This window comes from Macaca nemestrina, chromosome 8 (genome assembly GCF_043159975.1).
Source record: "Macaca nemestrina isolate mMacNem1 chromosome 8, mMacNem.hap1, whole genome shotgun sequence".
NCBI classification, from domain to species: domain Eukaryota; kingdom Metazoa; phylum Chordata; class Mammalia; order Primates; family Cercopithecidae; genus Macaca; species Macaca nemestrina.
The window spans coordinates 71,195,980-71,204,708 of record NC_092132.1 but is presented as its reverse complement, the minus strand read 5'-3'; positions in this window follow the sequence as shown (position 1 = coordinate 71,204,708).

The window sequence follows — 8,729 nt, the reverse complement described above, 5'->3', positions numbered from 1 at the left end:
AAGCTCTGGGAAGGCAAAGATGAATAAGAAATGGTTTGCAGCTATAGTAGAAGTTAGAGAAGGGTTTGATATCATCAGGGTCTGGAGGAAAGGATTGCCACAAGGAGATGTGGCCCTTCCCCCAATGACTGACTACCAGAGTGCCTCAGGGACACAGGGACCAAGGGTGTGGGAGGAAGCCCAGCTTGGTCCCCACTTGTGCAGTCCCCTCCCAATAACTGCATGAGTGACAGGTACCTGTTCTCCCATCTCTATACCATGGTGGTCAGGGGACCTCCCAAAGGTTCAGATGCTGAACCGTGGGTGTGGTTTGGGGTGTGAGCAGCCGGGCAGAGCTATCATTCACACACATGGTTCTACTTGGTAGGCACAAAAAGCCCTCCCACTTAGAAATAACTTCCCCAGAAGCCTGTATTGCCTGACCTTTCACTAATACAGATTCATTGCTTCAAACTATCAATGAATGACATTTAAAAATAGGAATAATTCTGCAAATACTAATGATACTTAGTACCTACTGATATTTTCTTTATGATAGCCTCTGAGTGCTTTACTGTTATTAGCTCATTTAATTCCCACAACAACCTAATGAGGCAGGTGTTATCATTATCCACATTTTACACATGAGGAAATGGAAATGCAGAGCTATGAAGGAACTTTTCCGAAGCAAGTCACACAGGGAAGTAATAGAGGCGAGATCTGAATCCAGGCAGACTGGCTCCAAATTCTTGCTATTAAACACTATGCTTTTCTAGAAAGAGCAGCATTGAGCCTTATTAGCAATTAGTTCCTTAGTTTAAACTACAGCAGCTAATATTTAATGAGCATTTATGGTGTGCCTGACACTGCACCAAGTGGTGTTTATTATTTAATTCATTGTTAATAAAACCCATAGACTAGGTACTGTTATTAGCATTTTACAGATGAGAAAAATAAAGCTTAGGGCAGAAAAAGAATTAACTTGAGGTCATATAAGCGGGAAATATGGAAACAGGATTTGAAATCAGGCAGTTTAACTCCAAAATCCACACATCCAACAGCTACCTTCAATTGTGATGTACAATTGGGTGAGACCAGACACTTGGGAGCTGCCACACCCAGTTTGTCAGTGGGAGAGCAGGCCTTGTGGGGAAGGTCAGTCCAAGGGCTCTGTGGCACTCCTGGGGAAAAGAGGACTTGGGACACATGGAAATAACGCTTTTTACCCCTCAGTTCCATCTGGGGCTGACTCTGCCCACCGTCCGGCTCAGAATTGAAGATATGGCTTTATTTACTAAAGCCTTACCTACCAGGCCTAACATTCTATCACTGAACTTTAAAACAAAAAAGGTTAAGGATCTTCTATTTCAACATCCCACCCAATGCCACATGTAATCTCCCTGACAGGTACCAGCATTCTCATTTACAAGAACTTGTCTTTCTCAGGGCAACCATTCCTTTGTTAGAGCTCGCTATGGTGGTCAAATTATTGAACTGTAATCTCTCCTCCTGGAACTTCCATTTCTACCCTCCAGAGGCTGCATGAATCAGGTCCCTCTCAGGCAATCAAGAAAGCTGTGTTCTCTGCTTCTGCAAGACCTCTGCTCATGCTATTTCCTATGCCTGGAAGTCTAGCTCCTCCCTTCCAACCCATTTCGTTAACTTTGACTTGTCCTTTCACTTCAATGCAGTCATTTCCTCAGAAAGCTTTCCCTGGCCTCCCTGACTTGGTCAGATCTCCTAATTATATACTTTCAGAATATCATTGTCTTAGATCATGTTCTCTAAAAGCAGAACCTGGGGTAGGGGATGTGTGTTCTCATGATTTATTGAGGGAGCACGCCCCCCTAAAAAAAACTGCGAGGGAGTAAGAGCCACACAAGAATGAGGTTTCAGGTGAGTCTGGTTCAGCCTGATTTGGAAAGGAGCGCAGGAGGGTAAACTGAATCTGCCCCGCCTTGAGGCAAATGTCGGGGGCTCTTGCATTCCCAACCCGGTCAGTGATTGGCCGTGGCCCGCCATGGATGGGTGAATTTCCAAGCACTTCCTGCAGGAAATGTCATGGGCAATGCTCTGGAAAGGCTGCAGGCATCAGCCATTAGGTAAAGACTGGCAGTAGCTGCAGCAGCCAGGCATGGGCTTGCTCACTAAACAAGCGAAGGGCATCCCAGAGTTCTGAGTGGGACACCAGCAGTGTGTGCTACAATCACAGCCTCTCCTTCATGGAACTTGCCCAAGTAAGACTTTTACATTTCTGCGCATGGTTATTCGATTGAAACCTGACCCTTCCATTGGAGCATAATCTCCTTGTGGCCAGAACCTGAGTCTCGTTGAGTTACTTTCCCACAGTCATTAAGCCAGTCAATCAATGTCTTTGCTTGTACAGTTTCCACAGTGCCAAGCACAGGGCTTGTAGATAGTTGGTGTTCAGCAAGGACTGGTTGAGTGAATAAATAGATCAATAGATAAATGATTGAAGTCTACTTTCTCTTATAGACGATAACAGTCTCTTTTATGTCCATATCTCTTTTTCTACTTACCAGCTTTTGGACACTTTCAATTCTCTTGTGTCTTACAGAATCTTTTCCTTTCTGGCTTCCTTGAATTACATTTTCCATCCTGTCTAGGAATCCTATATCCTGGTTGTTAACAAGCCAGGGTGTCTAGAGACATTTATCAAGTGCTTGTTCTCAAGAATGGGGCTCAGCCTGCCTTTGTAACAACTCATAATTCCTAAAGGCCTCAAGGAAAAAGACCAACAGCAGATATCCTTTAGATAAGGTTCTTTTCTGTTCTTTCAGTGTCTCTTTCTGGGTGTCGGGGAAACAGTGGTGAATTACAGTCATTTTTCTTCTCCTGGAGATTTTCGTGGCTAACTTTCCGCTGACCTTTTGCTGTATCCTACTACCCTGCTTTATACTATTTAGAGTGCTGAGGATTTTTATTCATTCTTGCTAATCTATCTATTGGCTCATTAAATCAGCCAAATCCCACCTGTTGTCATATAGATTGTTGAGGGGTCAGGGTCCAGAAGCAATGGGACGAGAGAAGGCTAAGTGTTGATGGTTGAGAAGCTGTTTGGAACCTAAATGCTTTTAGAATGTTCAGGATACTGGGCATTGGGTACAGAGAGTGTTCTAATGGGTGATAGAAGGTTCTGAGGCACAACTAGTCTGGCTTCCATTCTACGAATGACTCTATTGGATTAGGCAGTGGAGTTCCAATTGTGCTCTGCCTTAACAAAATATGTGTATGTGTGTATTTTTGTGTTGTTGTTGTTGTTGTTTTGAGATGGAGTTTCGCTCTTGTTGCTCAGGCTGAAGTGCAATGGCACCATCTCAGCTCACCACAACCTCCACCTCCGGGTTCAAGTGATTTTCCTGCCTCAGCCTTCCTGAGTAGCTGGGATTACAGGCATGCGCCATCATGCCTGGCTAACTTTTTGTATTTTTAGTAGAGAGGGGATTTCTCCATGTTGGTCAGGCTAGTCTTTGAACTCCCGACCTCAGGTGATCTGCCCACCTCGGCCTCCCAAAGTGCTGGGATTACAGGCATGAGCCACCGCACTTGGCTTTGTGTGTTTTTTAATTAGTCAGTCAAAAATATTGTCTGGGGTCTACTATTTGGCAAGCTGTGTTCTAGGTACTGGGAATATAGGAGACAATGAGATGACAAGGTCCCGTCCTTCAAGGAGAATTCCAGAGTGTGTGTGTATGTGTGTGTGTGTGTATGTGTGTGTGCGTGCATGTGTGTATTCATGCATAAATCCAATCCTGAGGTTTGCAGCTGTCTAAATCTGCTCCTGTAACATGCATACTCTTCTGAATTTCCATAGCCTCTCCTTCCACACATCAGAGCAGCTTGGTATATGGAACAGAGCACTAGGCCAGGAGTGAAAAGGCTCCATTCTTAGCTCTATATTAACCAGCTGGGTCACATTAAGAACTATACCTCATGTCTCTGAGCCCGAGTGTCTTCATTTATAAAACAAAAGTGTTGGAATACATATTCTCCATTTGCAGAATTCTAGGGAAACATTTACTGTGGGTCTACTATGTGCTGGGCACCTTCGTGGTATCTCATGAGATCCCATTTTCTCATTGAATTATCAGTGGAGCTGCTGTCCTCCTTGATTTATAGATGAGGAAACTGATGCTAGAGACATTGAGTTACCTTCCCACAGCCACTTAGCAAGTCAGTGTCAGAGTCAGGATTAGACCCATTAGACCTGAACTCATGTCCAGTGCTATGCTTCATCATAACATCTGCTTCTCCCTTCACTCCAGAGCCTGCCACTGACAGGGAGTGCAAGGTGGATTTGGTGGGGAGAAAAGAAATGGACGAATCCCATCTGGATTGGCTATGACACTCTTACTGCCAACCTGCTTTAAATCCCTGTCTCCACACATCCATCCATGCTGGGGCAGCGAGGCAGTAGCATCGCTGGGAGAGAGAGCCCCAGGTAAGGCGCTGGGCAAAAACACACAGAATTTAGTGCTGGAGACTAACCAAATGCATGTTCAATGATGTGCACAATAGCTATTATATTCTATAGTTTTTAAGAATCAATAGTAGTTTATGTAAGTATGATAAATATTAGATTTTAAAAGTTAAGCCGAGTGCTGTTAGTTTTAGAAGAAAAGTCTTAGCTGAGATAGAAAATTCTTCACATTCAACTTTTCCCCTAAATGATTTGAGTACCAGCTCTGGCCTTACCTGATCGTGTATTCTTGGGCAGTGGTTCACTGCGCCCACTGATACGTAGTTTCATCATCTAGAAAATGGGGACAACAATAGTAACTATTTTGGAGGGCTTTGGTAAAGACTACATCATGTCATGAAAACAATTTTGTAAAGTGCCAAACAAATGTTCATTTTTATTTTGTGCTAGCTCTTGCGCTATCCAGTTGCTGGGGATATAAAAATGAAGAAGACACAGCCCTCTTAACAAGCCAGGGTATCTGGAGACACTCCTCAAGTACTTGGCTTTTTGATGACCTTTAAATGCTGTTTTCTTGAGGCCCTTGTGGGCAGGACTGCCTTTGACTTGTGTGTTCTAGTTGCTGCAGGTCATATAGTTTCCTAGTCCTCTCATTCCTTTGATTTATGTTACCCATGGAGCAAACTGAGTTGATTTAAGGGAGCATCTCATTTCCTGCCATGCAAACCTCCAATCTTCTACCTTAGATTTTCCTGTCAGATTGCTTTCCTAATACCTGCATTCGTTTGTCAGTGACTGATAGCACAACAGAGAAGCTCCATGCAGAGTGGATTGCTGGCATGGGGTAAGGAGGAGAAGCCATCCGGAGTGACCTGGCCCAGCGATTGGGAACCAGGGACCTTGACTAACTTTGTCCAGATGTAAAGGGTGAGTATTGCAGAGGCTGCCACTGTCCGCTCATAACAACCTCCTTTCTTCCTCTATTCAGATATCCCCCAGTTTAAGCTTGGTATGTGACTGCCACCCTCCGTGACACGTATGTGTGCTTGGGAGGCTAAGTTCTGTGATGTGAACACGATTGATATGTGCAACCCCCGGGTTGTGTCCTCAGGGGAAGGGGTTTTTACTCAGCCTTCTTTTCTTTCTGCAGGCTGGAATGTTGGCATGATGGTTGGAACTGTAACAGCCATCTTCAACTACAAAATGGAAGCTGCATGCTACAAATGACAGAATGACAAGATCAAAAGAACCTGTGTTCCCAGCGCTGCAGAGCTGTCGGAAATAGACGTAACTTTGGGAGGCTGAGACGGGCGGATCACGAGGTCAGGAGATCGAGACCATCCTGGCTAACACGGTGAAACCCCGTCTCTACTAAAAAATACAAAAAACTAGCCGGGTGAGCTGGCGGGCGCCTATAGTCCCAGCTACTTGGGAGGCTGAGGCAGGAGAATGGCGTGAACCCGGGAGGCGGAGCTTGCAGTGAGCTGAGATCCGGCCACTGCACTCCAGCCTGGGTGACAGAGCGAGACTCCGTCTCAAAAAAAAAAAAAAAGAAAGAAATATACCATACTATGTTTAAGCCTCTGTTATTGCAGTATGTGTTGTAGCAGTTGTATACTAAGTAACTAATGAGAAAGAATATTTTGTGCCCTGGTAAAGATGGATATCTCTATATAATGAGAACCATTTGATGAGGTAATTATAATTTAGTAGAATAATATCAAATATTAATGTCAAATGACTAGTTCGGAATTGCCACATAGTAATTGTTGGGCAAGTTACTAACCTGTGTCTCAGTTCCCTCACTGGTAGAATAGCAATAACAGACACGATGGTACTAGTGTCCAACATTTTACTGAATATGTAGCTTGGCTCAGTGCCATACATTATTTGAATTAAAGTAGAACAAGAGAGTCCTGAGTAAATATAACCCAAATGTAAATTATTTTTAAACTTTATTATATATGTGAATATTATTATTTGAGTTTTCTCATCCTGACTTCTTATTTACTTAACTGATTCTAGGCATTGACCACTCCTGAGATTTTACATCCATAACCCCTAAAAGATCTGGTCCAAAATTTAGCACATAATACATATTTAATGAGGGCATAGCTTATTTTTAAGTGGATACCTCTATTCACAGAATGTTTCTCTCTTGATTAAAAAATTAATTGCATTATATACATAACATAAAATTCACTATTTTAGCCATGTTAAGTGTGCAATTCAATGGCATTAAATACATTTACATTGCTATGAACCATCACCACTATCCATTTCCAGAATTTTTCATCATTCCAAATAGAAACTCCATATTCATTGAATAATAACTCTCCATTCTTCCTTCCCTCAGCCATTGGTAAACTCTTTTCTACTTCCTGTCTCTATGCATTTGCCTATTCTGGGTACTCCATATAAGTGGATTCATTCACTGTTGGCCTTTTTGTGTTTGACTTATTTCACTTGAGATAATGTTTTCAAGGTTCATCATGTTATAGCACAGCACGTGTTAGAATTTCATTTGTTTTAAAATTTATTTTACTTTTAAGTTCTGGGATACATGTGCAGAATGTGCAGGTTTGTTACATAGGTATACATGTGCCATGGTGATTTGTTGCACCTATCAACCCATGATTAGAATTTCATCCATTTTTAAAGCTCAATAATATTTTATTGTAGGTGTATGCCATATCTTGTTCATCTATTCATCCATCAATGGACTCGGATTGTTTCTACCTTTTGGCCATCGAACAATGCAGCTATGAACAAGGGTGTACACATTCTTGATTTGTTGTTAAAGCAGCAATTTGACTTCATTGCAGGAGTTGACACTGATGTTTCTCTGGGGTGGTGCAGCACACTGGAACCTGCTTGCTTTGTTTCTGTTTCTGTTAGAACAAGCTGGTCCAACCCATGGCCCATGAGCTGCATGTGACCCAGGATGGGTTTGAATGTAGCCCAACACAAATTCGTAAACTTTCTTAAACATTGGAGCTTTTTCTGAGGTTTTTTTTTTTTTTTTCTCATCAGTTGTCGTTAGTGTTAGTGTATTTTATATGTGGCCCAAGACAATTCTTCTTCTTCCGTTGTGGCCCAGGGACGCCAAAAGATTGGGCACCCCTGTGGTTAGCACGATGCTTGGAATATTGAGTGTTTCATTGGTGCCTAGACACAAAAACTATCCCTGGCAGAGCTGTGAGAATGTTCATAGTGTGAGGCCATGTCACTTTGCACAGAAAGACTCTAAGTCACAAAGAGAACATGGAGAGGGTGACATCAGGGTATACGGGCACAACAAGAGTTTGTGCAAATGAATTTCTCTCTGTTCCTGGGTATAATGTGTCACACCTGATACTTCCAGACTGGATGCAGGGGTGCTTCAATTTACTGAACAGAGTCAGAGTGGGAGATGGGAGCTGCAGGTCAGGCCTTCCATACCCGGTACTGTAAACGCTGTGTATGTGTTTGTCCGATAATCCTTCCATCTCTCAGTGTTGGCTCTCTGTTGTAGAGGCAGAAGCTGATGACTTTGAAGCTGCGTTATAGCAGAAGATTGCCTGAAGAATGTGACCATTACTCCAGCTTCTGCAAAATGCAGTCATGAGGATTCTCACTTAGGTTGTTTAGCTCCAAAGACATGGCTCCCTAGGCCTGCAGTTTTTATACTGGCTGCCAGTCAATTTTAGAATTGGTGTCAACATAGAAAGCACTGCGTGGCCTTGGAGTCTCTGATGTTGATCCTGCAGTCTGACAGATCAGATTCCGGGATGATGGGATTTTGACTGTCTCTAAATTTCAGCAAAGTCAGATGAGGACACCACAGGCAGGTGTTCTCATACATCCCTGATTTTAGCTCTGTCCCTTTGAGTTTCAGTCATTCAGTACAAATTCATATCCTTTTATGTATTGTGGTTTAAAATATTTTTGATTGTTTACTGCTTCTTAGGCTGTGTAAAAGACCTAATGAGATATACTAAGAAAAGTAAGGATGTTGGGCTGTGCTAGAAAAACAAAGGACTTACATTTCATGTTTTGGTTAACTGCAGAAATAAAAGAGTTTATGGAATGGAATAGCTCCCAATCCTCTGGCTGGGGTCCAATGCCCTCATTTGTGCTCTGCTCACTAGGTTTCTAAAAGAAAAAAGAAGAATTAACTAGTTTTTTTAATTGAAAAAGAAATACATGCCTTAGTCTGGGAAGCCAGCTGAAGAAAACTGAAGTGCTACTGCTTAATTGGTGGGTACAATGCCAAGGCAGCGGGAGCAAGGGGGTGTTGAGGCAGGGAAGGATGGAAGCAAACACCAGG